The sequence below is a fragment of the Phascolarctos cinereus genome, unplaced genomic scaffold (assembly GCF_003287225.1).
Source record: "Phascolarctos cinereus isolate Bilbo 61053 unplaced genomic scaffold, phaCin_HiC Scaffold_726;HRSCAF=1367, whole genome shotgun sequence".
NCBI classification, from domain to species: Eukaryota; Metazoa; Chordata; class Mammalia; order Diprotodontia; family Phascolarctidae; genus Phascolarctos; species Phascolarctos cinereus.
This window is the reverse complement of record NW_027556098.1, coordinates 153,691,511-153,712,233: the sequence shown is the minus strand read 5'-3', so window position 1 is coordinate 153,712,233 and position 20,723 is coordinate 153,691,511. Positions and strand designations below refer to the sequence as shown.

Here is a 20,723-nt window from a genome sequence, read left to right as displayed (position 1 = left end):
AGCAAAGCTAATAGTCTTCAGGAGAAGTAGACCCAGGACATTAGCACAATGGTGTTAGAACACTGCCTGTCAGCCTTCCCAGGAAAAAGAGTATGCACTTTCTTGGATGACTCATGATTTCTTTTCTCTAGATACTTGTTCCACCCATGGAGATAATTTCTTATCCTGTGAAATTCTAGTTCAGGGGTGGGGAACCTTGGTCCTCAAGGCCACATGAAGCCTTAATAAAAGGATTTGTTCTGTGAAGTTTGGATTCAGTCAAAGGGCTGCACTTGAGGACCTAGAGGGCCACATGTGGCCTCGAGGCCGCAGGTTCACCACCCCTGTTCTAGTTTCTGTCTCTCCATAAATCTTCCACAAAAAATCTAAAGGCCTTTGCCTGGTTTTTATACTATCTCAAGAGAACAAATACACCAATCTTAGATGTCTAATTGTTGCCTTTAATTCCTTCTGTTGTCTAGATACCTCCTTTTCTGGTTATAGATGGTCCTCATGATGCCTTTAATATCATTTTACATGGGCAACTACTTGTAACATACTGTAGATTGCTTATTCCCATTTCACAGCCATCTAGTGTTTGTTTGTTTTTTGTAATTTTTTGTAATTTCGAGTCATCCTAAATAATGTTGATCTGTGATTCTAAGCCGTGCCCTACTCAGGTGTTGTATCATGCCATGGAGTCAACCCTGGATTCCTGTGCCAGTGAAGTGAAATCTATATCAAGTTCTCCTAGAGCTGTAACTAGGGCATAGCAAGTAGGTCTTTAGTCCCTGGCATTTCATAACAATCTGATAGAAGGAGATAGCTTCCCTGAAATGGCATTCTTGTGTCTCTATCCAGCTCCAATGAAGGCCTTCTGACTCAGGTTGTCCACCACTGCTCAACTGATTTGATTTGCAAAAGTTGACCTGAAGGTGCACTTCATGTAAAGTAGGGCCAAACTTTCCTTGGGTGTCATTACTGTTGTTTATGCCTCTGCATTTTAAACCAAGCTGGGGGACAGCCTAAGTTCAGAGAGGCTCATTATCAAAAAGTTAGCTCTCAAGTCAAGTAGACACACACACACACACACACACACACACACTACCCCTCATGGCAGGTATCAGATAGCATAAAATTTTCCTGTGTTAGAAATATGTACATTTATCAAAAGTGCCATCCTTAGGATCACATATTTAGGGCTGGAAGAGATCTCAGAACCTACCTAGTCCAGTTCACTCTTTTTACAAGTGAAGAAACTGAGGATCAAGGAGTATAAATGCCTTGCCCAAAGTCCCAAAGGCAACAATCATAGGAAGAAAGGATCATGGAGAATGGAAAAGGAACTCCAGAGGTCATATAGTCCAATTCCCTCATTTTGCAGGTGAGCAAATCTTCAGAAATATAGAGAGATAAAATGAGTTGTCCAGACAAGACCACATAGGTAGTAAGTAAGAATCGGAGATGTAACTTAAAGCCAGTTTTCCAGACTTGATATTATCCAGTGCTCTTCCCACTATTCTACTCTGCCTCTCACAATATAGTACTGTGCCACTCCTCCCCACCCCCACCCCCGTCACCACTTTGTATTGCCTCCTTGGAGTCCACCTACCCTGAGCTCGGACTTGGTGGCAATCCTGACCAGTTTATTGCTATATTTTTAAGTGGCATGAAGAGAGTTGTGCTGTTCCTTCCACTGCTATACCCTACCCTCTAAAGCCCTTTCATGACAAACTATTTTCTAGTCACCTGACTAGGGTGGGAGGGGGATTCCAGCTACAAGACAGATTTTCCAGATTTCCCTCGCAATTAATTAAAATGTTGTGTTACAAGAAAAGCCTTTTTCAAAACGACAGTTTATTTAGCATATTTTTATTTTGCACAGGGGTGGGCATTCAAGAAGTTTCCTATAAATTTCCTCTTCAAAAATTGTAATAACACTAAGTAATGCATTAAGAGACTTGATGCCAGATATGAGAATTAAGGGTTAAAATGGGACCACAGAATTGTTCTGACACTATATATATGAGAACTTGGGTTTTATTTTCCCCTGAGTTAGAGGACAAATCTCCTCTTAAAGGGTAGGCTGACACTTGCTAATTAAGATCATTCCAACTTTGTCTTCCACCCAAATAGGTACCTGGCAGTAATCAAAAACTAATTCTCTCTGAAGTATCAGAGGATTTAGACCTGGTGACTGGAGAGAACTATCATTTACCATTTCTTTTAATGGATTGTTTGATGTAGGTTTTTTGTTGTTAGTTTTAAAACCAGGGTACATTTTCAATGAATTATATAAGGAAAGAAATATTTTAGTCTTGAAAGAGTATTGGACTTTGAATTGGAGGACAACCTGGGCTCCATTCTGACTCTACTTCTTACTAGCTGTGTGACTATGGGCAAGTCATTGTATTTCTCTGTGCCCCAGTTTTGTTTTGTTTTGTTTTGTTTTTTCATCTGTAATATGAAGCGGATTGACCCTGGATAATCTCTAGGGGCCTTTCCAGCTCTAAATTTCTAGGATTTGTGGCAAAGCAGAGCCAGTCCCAAAGCTCAATTTTGAAGCAGATGAATTTGTTTTTGTTTTTGTTATTTCCAGTCTCAATCACAGACTCCAGTGCACTTCCCTTTCTAGAGACAGCTAGGTGACATAGTGAGTAGAGGGCTGGGCTGGGAGTCCCGAAGACCAGAATTTAAATCTGGTCTCAGATATGTCCTCCTTGTATGACCCTGGGCAAAGTCACCTAACCTTTGCCTTCTTTGGTTTCCTCAACTGTGAAACTGGGATAATAATAGCATCTACCTCCCAGGCTTCTTGTGAGGAAAAAAAATACATAATATGTGTAAAGGGCTTTGCAAATCTTGAAGTACTGTATGTGTCTAGATATTATTAAATCGTCAAATGTTCAAAACCATGGATTACTTTTCCTCTCAGCTCCAGCATACAGGACTCTAAAGCCAAAAGTCATCCCATTGTTTACATTCCCTATAAAAAATAGCCCAGTGACACTGATTCACCTTCTAATTGACTTCCAACATTAGACTTATTCTACCACCCTCACTCCCATCCCCAGTGATTTAAGCCTTAAAAGGTTATGTTTATATAAACATATGTGTGTGTATATATGTATATGTGTATATGCATGTATATATGTATATACATACATGTAATATATATGCATGTATATTCATATATATATATACATACACATACACACACATACATACACACACACACACACACACACACACACACACACTTATCTGCAGAAGGACATTTCTGCGGGCAGATTTGTTTTTAAAAGGATTACCCAAATTTTGGTCAACTATATATCTCAAAGCTTTGAGGTCAAATCTATATACCTCAAATGCCTTAGAGCCTTAGAGGAAAAAGGAGAATGAAACTTTAAAGAGACCAGTAGGTGCTGAAAAAATAACAGGGAGTATATGGGTGGACCTCAGTCATGCCTTCTCTATGCAGATGCTAGGATCCCAAAATGCATCTCAAGTATACAAGTCTTATTGCTACTGAGGCAAAAAAAGTTGTGAAAGGAGACCAAAGAGAGCCTAATTTCAGTCCTGCATCTGTCATGGCCTATATGAGTTTAGGTAAGTCATATAGCGTCTAAACCACTTAGATTATCTAAGAGTGATGGTTATTGGACGCTACGCTAGTTTCTTTTATTCTGTGACCGAGAGGGCAGCATTTATATGGGTCTCAAACTAAAAGTTCCTTTTCCCCATGAGTTTATATAATTTGTCATAGAATGTTAGAATCTTGAAAGACTAGTTAGTCTAATTTCCACATTTAACAGGTGAGGAAGCTGAGGCCCATAAAGAAAAGTGATTTACTGAAATGACACTGTCAGTCAAGGACAGCCACGAAGATCCTGGTTCTCTTGATTCCCAATACAGATTCTTTTCACCATAACTCTCACTATTTCCCTTGAGAGATATCCAAGATTATCTACATTTCTCTCCTCCTCTGTACCTGCTTCTTACTCTCTGGATTTCACCACTATGCCTGAGCTGCCTTCTCAGCCTGAAGGTTTCTTAAGAGCCTGTGTCCCTCTTTACCCTAAAATTTCCTTCTTCCTACTGGCCCTCTTCTCCCATTGATGATTTCTTTCCAGAACCTCATTTTGAATTAAAAAAATAACCCAGCATACAAGCTTTTAACTTGCTTTTATGTATAGTCTTCACCCCATAAAAAGTAAGCTACTTGAGGGACTGTCTGCTTTTAAATTTATATTTGTATCTGCAGAGCTTAACTTAGCATAATACTTAGCACATTGTAAGTACTTAATACTTATTGACTTGACTCGAATTTTTCTACTTGCCTTTCTATCTATAGTCCTCAGATGAGGGTTCCAGCCTAAAAAATTTTTAGGTTATTTTTTAAAAATTTATTTATTTGTTTGTTTTTTAGTTTCCAACATTCACTTCTACAAGATTTTGAATTCTAAATTTTCTCCTCTCTCTCTGCTCCTCCCTCCCCAAGATGGTGTGTAATCTGATGTAGGCTATACATGTATAAGCATGTTAAACACGTTTCCACATTAGTCATGCTGTAAAGAAAATTAGAACCAAAGGGGAAAACCATCAGAAAGAAGAAACAGAGAGAGAGAGAGAGAGAGAGAGAGAGAGAGAGAGAGAATAGTATGCTTTGATCTGCATATGTCTTTCCATAGTTCCATAGTTCTTTCTCTGGATGTGGATAGCATTTTCCATTATGAGTCTTTTGGAATTATCTTAGATCTTTATATTGCTGAGAAGAGTTAGGTCTATCAAAGTTGGCCATCGAACAATGTTGCTGTACAGTGTACAATGTTCTCCTGGTTCTGCTCACTTCTCTCAGCATAAGTTTATGTAAGTCTTTCTAGGTTTTTCTGAAGTCCACCTGCTCATCATTCCTTATGGAACAATAGTATTCCATTACATTCATGTACCACAACTTGTTCAGCCATTCCCCAATTGATGGGCATCCCCTCAGTTTCTAATTCTTGGTCACCACAAAAAGAGCTGCTATAAATATTTTTGTACTTGTGGGTCCTTTCCGAGTTTTTATTATCTATTTGGAATACAGACCTAAAGTGGTATTGCTGGGTGAAATGGCATACACAGTTTTATGTAGCCCTTTGGGCATAGTTTCAAAGTGCTTTCCAGAATGGTTGGGTCAGTTCACAACTCTACCAACAATGCATTAATGTTCCAATTTTCCCATGTCTTCTCCAACATTTATCATTTTTTCTATTTTGTCATATTAGCCAATCTGATAGATGTGATATGGTACCTCAGAATTGTTTTAATTTACATTTATCTAATCAATAGTGATTTAAAGCATTTTTCCCCTGTGACTATAGATAGCTTTAATTTCTTCATCAGAAAACTGCCTGTTCATATCCTTTGACCATTTACCAATTGGGGAATGATTTGTATTCTTATAAATTTGACTCCATTCTCTATATATTTTACAAATGGAGCCTTTATCAGATGTACTAGCTGTAAAAATTGTTTCCCAACTTTCTGCTTTCATTTTAATTTTGGTTGCATTGTCTTTGTTTGAGCAAATTTAATGTAATCAATTATTTTAATGTAATCAAAATTATCTATTTTGCATTTTATAATGTTCTATCTCATTTGGTCATAAATTCTTCCATTCTCCATAGATCTGACAGGTAAACTATTCCCTGCTCTCCTAATTTGCTTATGGTATCAGCTTTTATATCTAAATCTTGTACCTATTTTGACTTTATTTTGGTATATAGTGTAAGATGTTAGTCTATGCCTACTTTCTGCCATACTATTTTCCAGTTTTCCCAAAAGTTTTTGTTAAATAATAAGTTGTTATCCCAGAAGTTAGAGTCTTTAGGTTTATCAAACAGTAGATTATTATAGATATTGACTACTATGTCTTGTGTACCTAACCTATTCCACTGTTCTATCACTCTTTGTCTTAGCCAGTGTTAAGTAGTTTTACCCAGCCTAAACATTTTGCAGCATCAATGTTATGGGATCCACTCTGGTTTGAAATATGACTTTGACAGTAATACCTCCAAATAAAGCTCTTATAATTGTAGCCTTATGATATAAATGTGATAAGGTGGTTGAAAGCACTTGTTAAGAGTTGGAAAAATAGGTTTTGTTTCTAATTCCAACACTTAGACTCATTTTATGAACATGGACAAATCATTCAGTCTCTCCTGAGCTTTTGTATTCTCTCTTGTAAAAGAGACAAATGATATTGGTACTACCCCCCACCCCCGACAAGATTTTTTTGTGAAGAGAATATTGTATATACCTTAAAGTACTGTATAGATGTGAATTGTTATTATAACATGTTCAAAAACAGCTTTCATTTCCCTTAATGACTTTGTACTTATCCTTTTCTTCCTGTCATATTAGGTGTGACTGAACAGTGACTGGAAGGCAATGTCCATTGGTGCCAAGATTCTATTTATTGCTAGGCCCATTTGCCTTCCCCTTGTAAATGCATCAGAATGGCATCAGACCTATGAGGCAATGAGATAGTAGTATTAATGCTATTATGATAAGTTACATTTATAGAGCCTTTTAAAGTTTGCATAATTGGTGCTTTCCTCACAGCTACTCTGTGAAGTAGATTGTGCAAGTATTCTTTTCCCCATTTTTGTACAGATGAAAAAAGCAAGGCTATGAGAGGCCAAAAGAGCTAATAGGTATCAGGGTATAGCCAGGATCTAAAACCAGATCATTCCCTCTTAACTTCATGCTTAATTTTCCCTAATACACCATGCTGAGTACATCACATATATTCCAACATTGATTTAAAAAACCCCCAATAATTCACATTTATGTAGTACTTTAATGTTGGTAAAGCACTTTCGTTGCAACAACTGAGAACGTAGATAGTGCATATCATTACCCACATTTTGCAAATGAGGAAATTGACTTTGCCAGATGAAGTGATTTGCACAAAATATAACATCTAATAAGTGGCTAAGGCTGGATCAAATCCAGGTCTCCTAATCTCATTTCTCTATTCGTTATCTCAGTAATCTAACTAGAAATAAAAACAATTATTAACCTACAGACTTGAAGCTTGAATAGTTAGTCTTTCAATGTGTAGTAAAAGATTTAGATCAGATTTCTCATGATGCCCATTAGCATATGAAATCCATTTTTGGAAACGGAATAGGATATATAGTATATATTCTAATGTCTTCACTTAGTACAGTAATTCTTAAAGATTGCCATAATTTAAATTTTATATTGATTATGGTAATAATGGGAGAAGTAAATTATTTAAAATAAGGATGAATGCTCACTCTTACCATAATACAAAATATGCACAAGTAAAGGTATGTATGCATGATCAATATATCCTTATACTATAAATTGCGTTTAACTTTTTATGACTTTTTAGGCTACAGGTCTTGCTGAATGACAGAAAATAGAAGTAGATTTACTAAGCAAGTTAGGAACATTAATGATGTAGTTGCCTTTCTTTGGGCAAAAATTCAATTCCCTCCCCACCCCATCGCAAGAGAAAATTATGTCACATTTCTATGACTCCTCTAGGTTTATAAAGCATATTTCCCTCATATCTCCATGGTATAGATAATACACATTTCATTATACCTATTTTATAGACAAATAATATTGAGTTTCTAGGAGTTCTACTGAGTTGTCCAGGGTCATTGAACTAATGAATAAATCAATGTCAGAATCAGAATTTGAACCTACATCTCTTCAAGTCCAGTCCATGCTGCCACTCAGAAATAAGTCCTATTCTCCTTTTCACTTAAAGGAAGATAGTATTAGAACAGATGGGCTTCCTTATAGATATTCTCCCCTCAGCCAATTGTTGACTAAATAAAGAAAAGACTTTATCAGCAATGTGGTGTGGCAGACAGAATATTGAACTTGAAATCAGGAGATTTAACCCTTTATTTCCTCAGATTCCTCATCTTAAAAATGTGGATTTTAAAATGAATCCTATCTCCCTGGATTGTTATGAATATCGAATGAGATATTATACCATTATGATTGATAGACACAAAGCAATGTATAAACATAAGTTATCATTTGTTTCATGTTTCTTGATGAAAACATATCAGGAACAGGAAGGCTTTCAGAAATGATTTTCTACAAGAGGCCACATCTTTGTGGTCATACAAGTGATTAAGACGTGGAGAGAAAATAAAATCTCAACACTGTTGTGATTAGTCGGTGAAAGAGTGAATAGCTCATTTCAATTGGAGCTGATGCTTCTTCAGCACGACCTACCAAGCAAAACCGGGAATTGGGGTTCTGCTTTTTTTTTTTACTTCACAGAAACACAGAATTATAAATGCTTAGAACTGGAAGGGACCTTAGAGATACTAGTATCATAGAATGATAGGCACGATCACCTAATTCAACCTGCTAATTTTGGGAAACCTGCTCAGATGAGGTAACTGAAACCCTGAGAGATTTTGTGCCTTTCCCACAGTGATTTAGCTAGTAAGTTTCAAAATCAGATATTAAACACATTTCTTCTGATTCCAAATCCTGCATTCTTTCTATAACTTATTCTTACTGTCAAGCCTAGTCACGTGCTTGCTATAAGTAAAACAGTCTGCTTTGATCAAGGATATTAATGACCTGAGGAAAGGAGAATAAGTTTGAATTTCTTTGTAGCATGCATTTTGTCATGAGAAGCTAGGCTTGGGAACACTTCCCCATTTGGACAAAACTGGCATATTGACATATAAAACCTTATACTAGTGAAGGATTTCTTTTTCATCCTAGGAATTTTATTAGCACGTTAATTCAGAAACTTGGTAATTGTTCTTCTCTATAAGGAATCTAACATGTAGTTGGAGTAACACTAATGTCTCTCTCTTAAAAGTACAACAATCTTGCTGGAAAGGATGATCAATATGGAGGGAAAGCTTGAAAACTGTGCCAAAACTATGTGGCATTTGATTAAGGAAAAGTTTCACTAGGGAAAACAATCATCACTAGAGAATCACTAGAGAATATCAGTGCCAGTTGATATTTCAAGTGAGTTGTAACTGCTGTGCATAGCTTAGGTAGAATTCTCAGAGGAATTTTGTTGTAGGTAGCATTTCAAAAGAAAGCAGATAAGGGGCACAGAGAAACTTGCCTCTCTGTGCTCCAGATTTCTTGCTGTTTTTCTTTTCCTTTTCTAAAATAAGATAGTGAATGGGATGAACACTTGCCTATTATCTAAAGTTAGTAGTGTCAAACTCAAACAGAAACAGGTGCCACCAAATCATGTGTAAAGATGCCCTCAGGTGCATATTGACTTAGAAAACTTCCTATCAACATTATCTATGTTTTGTTGTATTTTTATTAATTTTGTTAAATGTTTCCCAACTGCATCTTAATTTGGTTCTGGCCACACAAAGTTTTATGGGCCATGGTATTTGACACCTCCCCTGTAAGGGTTGGGTGGGAAGCAAGAACAACAATTAAAAAAAAAAACCTCTTAGAGAAACCTTGGTTTAATCATTTATGCTATTTACTTTATTATTTCCAGGGTGCATGATTTTGAAAGCATGAGTACCCCTTACATTATTGAAGTCTCTAAGCCCTTCTCCTCCTTAGTAAGTCATATTTGCGAATTGCTGTGGCTGGAAAAAATTCATCATCCAGTAGGCAGCTCTTCTATGATGAGTCTCTCTGAATTTATCTAGGCTGGATCTTCTAGGATGACAGAAATATGGTCCACCACTCGGGCCATACAACAAGCCTTTGCAAATTGGCAAGGACTAGCCAGAGATTGCACTCTGTAGCTGGTAAGTATAGGAACTGGAATAGGAAACTGGGTGTCCTAAATTCAAATTCAGCATTCTGTGTACTTTACCCTCTGTCTTAATCTCATAAAGAACATTCAAAGGTTCCTTCAGATTGGACAAGCTATGAATTTACTCTATTAGCTTATTCAGAAAAAATAATTTATAGACAAAGTGGTCTGATAGAGGAAAAACAAAAACCTTGGGATTGATGAGTTAATAGATTTGCCTCCTTCTTCCCCCAACCCCTTCCTTACTCCCCACACATACACTAACTTCATAAATGAATATATCACAAATGTGATATATATTACATATAAGTATGTATATATCTTTATATATGCATATATATGTCTATACATATTTATGTAACCTATGTTTGTGAGTGCATTTGTGTTTGCTTATAATGTATTTTAAGTTTAATATAACTTTAATTTGTATATTATTATATTTATAGTTTTATATATTTTATATTTTATATGTAATTTATATATTATATATATATCTATGTATCTATTTATCTATCTAATTATTCTTGTTTATTGGTTAGAGACAGGTAGGCCTGGATTCAAATCCTATCTCATGTATTTACTAGTGGTGTGATCTTAGGCAAGTCATTTAACCTTGCTGAGCCTCAGTTTCCCCTGAGAAATAGGGATAATAGTAGTACTAACCACATAGATATATTGTGATGCTCACTAGGATTATAGATTTATAATTAGACCAAAACTTACAAGTATCGCATGTGAATTGTTTGTTGTTACTACTACTGATACCATTGTCATAAAACCCCATAATGACAGTAATCCCTGGCCCCCATCTTAGTAGAAATGAACCTTTCTAAGGCAAATCATACTGGCTATGATACTCTGTTCTTTGGGTCCTGTTATTGCCTCCTGGAAAGCTGGCTTGTGATCTGATTCACACCTAGCATCTTAAATTTTCTCACCTGAAAAATGTCTTTAGAGACAGTATATCCTGTCCAAATGTCCAAACCTACTTTGAGATGAATTAATTACCTAATGTCTGGAAAATCCATGAAGGGGCTGCTGGCCAGTATCATGAAAGTGGCCCTTCAGTAATTACTCATGTGAAGATTTAGTTTTGCAGTGACCTTTGTGTTCAGCCTGGCTGTGAACAATGGAAGAGGGAAAAAATCAATAGCAAACATCGTAGGCTGCAATCATTTAAAAGCAGAGATGTTTAAGAGAAGAAAGTCTTTCTAATTCTTCAAGGGAATTCCAAAGAAGCATGGTGCTGTGTTATGTAGACCCCTTTGTCTTTACCCAAGATTTTCCTTCAGAAAGGACACTTTTACAGAAGTAACGTCAAGCAGCCACCCTCCTTCACGATAAATGCTGCTCGTAAGACTGTCGATCAAGAGCTCATATTTCTAATCGTGTGTTGACAGACTGCCTAGCTTTGGGCAAGGCATTTAACCTCTTGAGCTCAGATTGCCTATCCATAAGGTGAAGGAAATATTACATCCTTCAAATTGAAATAAGACAAATTTCTGTGTAAAGAAAGATATTTTGTAAGATCTAGAAATGTAACTGGAATGGGGCAAATGGGGCTTTGTTCAAGGATGCTGACATCTGGGGGGAAAGACACTTCCTCCCCATAGCAATTACCTTCTGAGATCTTCTGGGAGTGTCTCCCCTTGCTTCAACTATGTTTGTCTTGAGATAAAGAAATTTCAACTTACAGCTCTAGTCAGGACAGTAAAACTTAAATTAACCAAGATGTTCTAGACAATTTTTGGTGCAAGGAATTTTCCATTTAACTGATGGTTAAATCAAATTCCCCCAAACCCCATTAAAAACCTTTTAAATATCTATGTTTGCCTTTTTGCCTTATTAAGTATAAGTAAATTTTTCTTTAGTGTTTATAACTCTTGAAGTGCCTCAGAATTTAACATTTTGGGACAACTTTTTGCTCCACAAGGCCATAGATACAGACCACAACATCAATGCAAACTTCTTTTTTGTTTTGCCTCTTTCTCTAACAATCACAGCACCGAAATCAATGGAACATGGCAAAGGATTTTGGTAAATTGAGAGTCCCTATTGATTGAATTCAGGTTAATTATGATTTGGGCATATTAAAGGGAACATGCATTTTGAGTTTGGGGAAGATTTATGCCATTTAGTGGAACAATTTCTTCAGAGCAGCTTTCAGATATATGATAATATATATAATTATATATATATAATCTGGCATAAACATAGGGTGAGATTTGGAAACAATTTGGAAATAATTAAGGTGCTCCTCAAAGAAAAAAATTCTAAAGTGCTACTCTGATAGTTTCATGTGGCTTAGTGGACAAAACTTTCCTTTTTATCTGGAATCCTTCTTCTTTGCTTCTCATGAGGCAGTTAGGACTGGCAAGAGTTGGTATCTTGGTCCTCCTGGATCTGGAAAGACCAAGATAAAAATATTCTAAGAACGTTTACAAACACTGGCTAAAAATAGATGCCAATGAGAATAAGAAACCTGATTTCTGACAGTTATGAAAACAGCATCCATCTCCCTGCCAGCTGGAAATCCACCAGAGAAACTGTCCAAGGTTGTTGAGCCAGGGTTACTCCCCTCCAACAGAGGGCCTGGGGAGGAGAAAGCCAATACATTCATTTTCCCATCGTTGTCTGGAGCTGCGCGTGTAGCAACGTGGAGTGCATTGTTCTCTATGACTTTTGATTGATGCATTGCTGTTACCGGAAGGGCTCTCAGGCCTGGCAGCTTTCCAGACCCTTAATGGCACCTCAGGTGACATCAACTTACAGACCAGCTGGTGTTTGAAAGTGTTTCTCCACTTAAAATAGGTCCAGAGTATGCTGTTGATATATTTAAGTGGGAAAACCCATAACAAGGAGTCCCCGAGATTTAGCGGGGACACAATAATTGGTTTGCTTTCAACAGCAGGTGATGCGTTTCCCACCGAGGAGCAAAACATCCTGCTGCTTTTTAGTCATAACAGGGAGCAACAGGAGAAAAATGTGCAGAGAAATGGAAAATGTCACAGAGCTAGGTATTGGAAATTGTATCTTGCAGATACCATTAGGCTCTGTCAGGAGAGAATATGAAAATGCTAATTGACAGATTTAGCTATGTTTTATTGTCTGTGAGCTGCTGAGTAAAGTCATCGAACTGATACTATTTAATCATTAATGTAAAACTTTCAGAAAAATCTATCAATTGTTTGCCATTCATCTTTCCTCTCTTTTCATAAAGGTACCTTAACTACTGAACCCTGCCAGCAAAAAAAAAAAAAAGTAAAAAGTGCATAAATATTTATATCCAGTCTTAGTACTAATGAAAGTCTTAATCTATACTACAAAAGCATATTAATTAGAGGATTAACAAAAGCTATATCAGGCAAGGACAATGAGGATACTCTTTTCTCCTCTTCCCAACCCCACTTTGACTTAAAAGCTAATTTTTGTTACATTCCAAAGGCACAAATATGCCCACAGGCACAAAACATGTTTCCCACATACATATAATTCTGCTTTTAGGAAATACAGAGTCTGCTCTCTGTACATTCTTTCAGAGGGTCTATTATTGAACTCAGTAAGCCCCTAGTGGCCCCTAAGAGGGAACACAAACCCCCAAATCCTTAACACTGTTAAGGGAGGGACTCATTCTCATCTTATGTGCATATAACTGTCTTTTGCCACCTTCCTCCTCCCACCTCCAATAAAATATGTATTCTCTATTAAAGACCAGAGAGCAGAGATTGTTTTTACTTTTCTTTGTGTCCCAACCACTTAGCAACACGTCTGGCAATTAGTAGGTGCTTAATAAATGCTTGTTGATTTGACTTCTTATATTCTCTATCCTCGACCTCAGTGGCCCTATATAAACTGTTGCATTGTTCAATTGACCCCATTGTGAAAATAATTTTCTTCACGCTTAACCTGAATTTGCTTTATCGACATTTGAACCCGTAATTTTTACCTTCTGGTGTGTTTTTATGGTCAATAAGTAACCATTATTTATCTCTACTCCACTGCTTTTACCCTCCCTCCCTTCTCCTCCCCCAACACAGACTTCCTAGGGAGTCTCATGGCCCTTCTCAGTTTTCTTTAAGGCACATTCACATACCTGTCACTTTAAATTGATTTTGGTTTTGGTAGTTAAAGTCTACCCAGACCTCCCCAGACAATTCCCCACTGCTCAAGATCTCATGCTGTTGCGTGGAGTAGGGTTAGAGGGCAAAGACCCACATCTCTCTTGATTTTCTCTTCCTAGCAGTGCTGACCCCTTTGGCAACATTGCAAAGTAGGTCAAGTTTTGTCCTTCTGCTCCCTTTTCTATTCTCCTTTGGGTTCCCTGAACTAAAGATTATTGGCAAAAAAAGATAAATCATTCCATACATATTCTTACTATGTGATAAAAAGAAAGTTAGAAGAGATTATCTAAGATCTTTAAAAATTAGTTTATTTTTATGGTCTTTCTTTCCCTGTATAATGAAACATTTTCAGTGACCACTGGGTATTATCACATGAAAAGATAAATTTGGTCATTCCTCTAAAGATTATCAAGACCCAAAGGGAAAAGCAATTCTAAAGTTATGATTACTGCAAGTTTTTCTTTCTGTGGAAGTTCTAACCTTTAATGATTTTTCAGGGCTACTCACTTGAAGTTGAAATGCAAGTTCATTTTAAATTAAAGATTAAGTACTGTATCTATCCTTCAAATGATATTTTTTCACTCACATATTGTTTTGCAGCCAGCTGAGGTAGTGACTTTGCATTCTGTTAGCAAGATAATATCATTAATTTCACAGTGGCTGGTGGTTTTCCATGTTTCTTTTATGCTTTTATTTTTAATGTTCTTAAAATGCTTAACATTCTTTGACTGTCAGCCTATGTCAAGCACTGTGCAAACTACAAAAATGACAAAATCCCTGTCTAGTGGGTAGAGGGCAAGTCTAATTTGTCAATCATTTTCGGCACACATATACAGGATGTTTTTGACTTATGCTAGGCCTGTGCTTAGTGTTGATAAAACATTACATTTAATAAACATAAGGTGTTTAACATCTTAGCTCTTATAATATCTCTCTTTCTGATATGCAGAGAAAACTTACAACACCAGCCTCAAAACTATGGCCTTCTGTTCTATTATCAGCTCTCATACATCGACACACTCGTTAAACTATAACTCAGCTTCACCAGTTTGCCATCTACTGATAATTTCATTAGGAATTTTCTCTACATTTTCAGACTTAGTTAGTGAGGTGACCAGGTCAGACTTGACCCCTGGCCCCAGAGGGAAGGGAGGTGGATATGTGGACAGGAGTAGTCAGAATGATTGATGAATCCAAAGGTACTAAAAGTACTGAATACCCTAGGAATTGTATGAACCCACGTGCACGTCTTTATCTAGCTTGCTCATGATTGGTCTAATCAAAGATTGCCTGGGGTTGTTTACCATAGACAGGTGCATTTATAAGAGGTTACAGATTTCTTTGTTTACTCGAGTATAAAACAGCATAAGGCCCAAAGTTCTGGAGCTACTCAGGTAAGTATACAATTCTGGAAAGAAAAAAAAGCTGATTATTTCCTAGTTGGACCTTAAATACTCTGTAGAATGCCTTGGAATAAAAACGAAAGGTACCCAGCTATGCTATAGCCAGGCATGTGCTTTTATTGTCCTCTTTCTTTAGATATAGTAAATTATAACTAGATAAGGTACTTGTAGAGGCAGAGTGGCATAATGGACCGAGAGCTGGGCAAGAAGACCTGAGTTCAAATTGAGAGAGAGACAGAGACAGAAACATAGAGAGACAGAGAGAAGAGAAAGTATGTATATATTTGCATACACACATCTATCTGTAATACACATATCTCTCTGTATATGTATAACAGTACTTTGAAACACAAAGTGCTTATATATGCTGTTATTATTGTACTAATTATAAACGTACATTATTCATGCATTCTGCTTTTGTCATGCAATTGATTATAGTCATTTTCCCACCCCACCACTGCTGTGAATTTCACTTCAAGTTCCATGACTTTGTAGTGTTCCTCGGGACAATACAACTACCACAATATTATCTGATAATAGTTGCATTTAGAAAACCTTGTCCCTAATACAGATATTTTCTTCAGTTCAAACTCTGCCCAGGATATTTTCTATGACTATAATGAACAACCTCTGTGAGCATTTGTCTCCCTGTTTTGTACCATACCCAGCAGATTATACAGTGAAGTTATCTCTATAGCCCCATCACTTATAAGAATCTAGTATGTATGGAATTTTTTTTAGGAGGGTCTTTGATGGTTTGTGTTTTGTTTCATATATATATATAGATAGATAGATACATACATACATATATGTGTATTAAATATTATATATACTTAAAATCAACTAAATCAACTGCTCAGAAGAGCAGTATTATATTTTTTCTATACTCATCAAGTTGATTTTGTGACCACTGTTGGATGCTTTAGAAAATACCTGCAAAACCCTGCATCATTTCTCTTTATTTTTAATTAATTATGCATCGATAAATTTTTCTCATAAAGGTAATATGGAAATGAAAAATTGACAAATTACAGTGTAGTCTCAGGTTCCATAACTCACTTTCCTGTCCTTATAACTTGTACTCTTCTTCTCTCCTTCAGATAGATAAACCTGGGGGTATGCTCAACTTCCATGAATCAGATATGTTGTATTAGACAGAATGCCAATCTGACTCTCATTATTGCTCATTCTGTATGGATTTTTGTGTGGGAGCTGTTAGCCACCAAGCTACATATCTCAGCTGCAACAAGGCAAACACTTATGCCTATGCATACTCCTACACATCATGATGACCATATCCAAGGATGCCTAGCTTGCATGCTTACCCATATTCTTGCTTATTTGTCGTGCTAAAATACGTACCTATAATGAACATTTAATCATAGCTAGTGCCTCTTCTACATATTAGGTTTATATATTGGCTTCTACCTACCCCTATCACATACTTTCTGATGCCCCTAAATGACTCCTTCCCTGCTCCCACAAGAAATGCAATCAAGCACAATATTCTTCATATATATATATATATATTTTTTTTTTTCTTCTCTCAGCCCTGCAGTGGTACACTTTCCTGATGCATAGTCATTGTCCTTTGTTCTCAAAGAAGACCAAAATGACATCACTATGTTGAAATTAAGGTATAGTATGTCAGACTGTGGCTGATCAGACCAATACTATCTCAGAAGACTCTACCACAGATCAGGCACAAATAGTCTGTGCTCCAGATGGGTAGTTGTTATTGATATCTTCTCAGTCATTTATATTCTCTGTGATTTTTTGGGAATCTTCCTCCCCTTTCCAGTATCTGAAAAATCCATGTCAGAAGGCCTTAAAGTTTAAATTGTCTCTAGCACAGATTTTCTTTTTTATATATTTGTTCAGGTACAGTTACCCTTCCTAACTTCATTTTTATGCCATACCTTTCATTTCTTCTCTCAGTACATTGGATATTGAGAGGGTTGTTCTTCTGTCATTGCCAGTGAAAACAGAACACTACAAAAATACTGTTTCATTTTATATCTCTTTGTTGTTGTCCTGACAGTTTCTTCTACAAATGTTCTCAGGATAATTTAACTTAACTGGATGTCATAACAAGATTCCTGCAGCTTCTATTCCCTTCAACTACTTTTTGCTAATTGCTGGGGCAATAATAATATTTTTCCATCATCTTCAGAAAGTTTTGCAAATGAATTTGTAGTCTAAATTGGTGTTGTTCTTGTTGACTATATTCCTCTGTTTAATGAGGAGATTGAATATTTTCTAAATAAAACAGTTTGTGTGGTCTTTTTTTTGTCTTCCTCTTTGTAGTAACTCCTGGATCACTTAAACTTCTCTAAGAAATTATAATACTTTTACCTTTTTAAACTTTCATCTCTTTCTTTGTGTGACAATTTATTTAAGCAGACCAGGTTGTCTTTGCTAGAACTGAATCCAACGTCATTTTGTTTCATTTTTGTCTTTTTTTCTACTTAGCTATTTATTTTTATCTTTGCTCCAATTGGTCCATAAGCTGAATCTTAAGTGACTGCTACACCTACAACTAGTTATTTCTTTGCCAATTTGGTAGTTTACTACATTATTTTATGATAGTCATTGTTTACTGTGCAATGCATTCCAAGTCTTGAAAAAGATTCATGATAAATGGACACAAAACCTTTGAACTGTTTACAAGGTAGTTGTATTTTCCAAGGTATTTTTCCCTGTACCTTTGTGGCTGTCAACACTTATCAAAGTACATATCAACTTATTTTAGAACATCTTGTCCTTTTAAAATAAAATTTCTTTACTTCTTCACTCCCTGTAATGGATGTTAATTAACTGAAATTATCTTCATTAGGATTGGCCCATTTGCTTATGCTAACAGTGAGAGGAGATAACCAGAAGTCCCTGAAATAATGTCTCTTGATTCTTTTCAATACACCATAAAGCTAATTCAATACAGTCTCTTACTTGTCTCTCTGAGAACAGACTTTGGGCTGTATACACACATATATGTATGTATTTACAGATATATATATATAATATATTTATATATGCAACTTCTTTATAACTTTTGGTTTCATTTAGAGTGAGAATGTAATATGTATTACAAACACACACACACACACACAGAGTTCTACTTCTCCAGTTATATGTCACCTTATTAGTTGCTGGACAAAGAACACATATTACTCATGCTGTTAAGTGGCAAAGAAGGGCACCTTCCACCTGTGACTCCAAATTCAGAACTTTTTGCACTAAACCACATTACCAACGTCAGTTATAGTTGATTTTATTATTATTTTTATTGGTGGTGGTGTAGTGCTAACAGCAGTAGCAGTAGCAGTAGCATAGTAGTAGTAGTAGTCGTCATCGTTGTCGTCATCATATATTATCTTCACCCTGCCTTGTCTATAATTCATACCTAGAGTATAATTTAATTCATCTATAAAAATCTCAGAGGGAAGACAGTAATTTTAATAAGGATTTGGAAAGACTTCATGTAGAAGGTAGAACTTGGAGACTTGATGAATCGAGATAGTAAAGACTCAATACCTAGTTAGAAATTTTATATGAAACTGGTAACCAATAAATGTATATGTATCAAACTCTCCATCAGAAAGATAGTTAATGAGTAATGACATTTTTTGGCCATGGTAACTCATGGAAGAAATATAAATAAAAATCATTGTCAATACTCTACAAGCCACTTTCACTACAATAGTGGCAGTGGTAAAATGGCATGGAGGGGGACAAAGATAAGAATCATGATTTTTAGATCAGTTAAAATATTAGTAATGATTGCTCTATATCCTATTTTTTTGTTATTTTGAGTGGTTACATGGAAGGTGGGAAGCCTTGAAATCACATCTGCAGAGACCTACACATGCTATATATTTGAACTATATTCCTAGATTTTCCAAAGAAAATTGTGTGGAGGCATAACAAGCCAAAGAATTATGATTTGTGGGCAGCTGCTTCATGATTGAACCTGGTCTCTCCAAGCTATTAGCTTAGGGTGTTAAGTTGTCTTCCTTTTTGAATTACTTTTGCTTAGCTACATATTCTATTTTTGCATGGTAAAAAAGGGAGTTCATTGTAAGAGCTATACATCAAGACAAGATTCACTAAATCCCTGTTATCTGACTAATAAAAAGTGATTTTTAGCACAGAAAAATGAGATCCTTAAAAAAAAAGTTCAAAGGGCTTCTTTTTCAGCTTTGCTGCCTTAACTTGTTTTCAAAATGGTAGCAGGAATTCACCTTATTTCAAAGATAATGAAGTTCTACGCAATCCACCTACGCAACCAGGAGCATCTGAGTCAATGGATCTTTTCCTTAGACTATTTCAAAGGTTCAATCTGACTCACAAGGTGATGAAGTAGATTTTCCAGTGCCTTATGACAAAAACCTTTAAAATGTTGTGTAATCCAAGTAAATATATTTTTTTAAATCTCTTGGTGAGTCAGTGTTCTCTTGCAAAGTGAATTTATGTACACTGGAAAGTCTATTTGCTCATTGCTCTTTAAAAGTGGGATGTCTTTTTCCATCATCTGTATTCTTAATATTCATATGATTCTTCACCAGAGGTACAATTCATCTACTTATACAACAGGCATACTTTGCTCTTTATCCATTTCTAACTTTCATGGGGCTAAGGTAAGATTTGTTTATTAAAATCAACCTCCTTTGGGGAGGTTAACTTTTGGATTGTGGGAAACAAGATGGATAGAAAGCATGTAAAGGTTCAAGTAGCTATCTCTGGGGAGTTTTCCCCTTTGGTAGCTTGGGTTGTGTTTTTTGTCTAAGAGTAGCTGTTTGTTGTCATTACTTAATGGAAATAATATTATGTTTTCAAGTTGGGACTATTGAACTGGTATGAATTCCACTCAAAATGTCAGGCCTAGGCCAGCCAAAAATCCCTGAATTGAAGCAATCCTTTCCTCTCAGTCCTACCCCTACTTCCACCCCCGATTTCAAAAGCTGTATCTACCAATCCCCAGCCCTATAAAATTATGATTTGGCCTGGGACAAGCAGATGATAATATTGACTGTATCTCTGTGATTAAACTGATTCTGTCCAATTAGTTTGCTGATGAATTTACTCATCAAATATATTCCATGGGTGAGACAGCATTACAGTTAATGTATGCCTTTAAGGCAAGGTTAGCCTTAATGAAGGCTAGTAAATATTTTGTGGGCCAGTAATTTTTTTTTCCTTTTTATATTGCAGCTTACTCACTAGTGTTTTAAATGTTGAGGATTTGGCTTGTGGATAATCCAGAGATGGTCGTTTCTTTCCCTGTCTCTCTCTCCTTAGTGGGGCTTAATGTGACCGTTTCATAGCTCTGAAGCCCATTGAGGGGAGATTGGGCAGAAGTAGACAAAAGAGCTCAAGGTGTTTTTTTTTAAGGGCATTTTTATATTTCATTACAGCTATAACAAATGC

General features: G+C 36.2%; 1 protein-coding gene and 1 long non-coding RNA gene across 7 annotated transcripts in view; one reads left to right on the top strand and one right to left on the bottom strand.

Moving 5' to 3' along the window:
• Positions 1-20,723, top strand: part of NCKAP5 (NCK associated protein 5) — a 1,104,295-nt gene that overhangs the window by 386,385 nt on the left and 697,187 nt on the right. The gene's annotated exons all lie outside the window — the stretch shown is intronic.
• Positions 1-20,723, bottom strand: part of LOC110223772 (uncharacterized) — a 143,196-nt gene that overhangs the window by 58,666 nt on the left and 63,807 nt on the right. For 2 of the 4 annotated variants that reach the window (XR_002328778.2, XR_002328779.2), the window contains one exon: positions 11,728-12,175. The exons of the other annotated variants lie outside the window; for them this stretch is intronic. This is a non-coding gene — a long non-coding RNA (uncharacterized LOC110223772). Of the gene's footprint in view, positions 1-11,727; positions 12,176-20,723 lie in introns of those variants that run through there. 4 annotated transcript variants of the gene reach the window in all.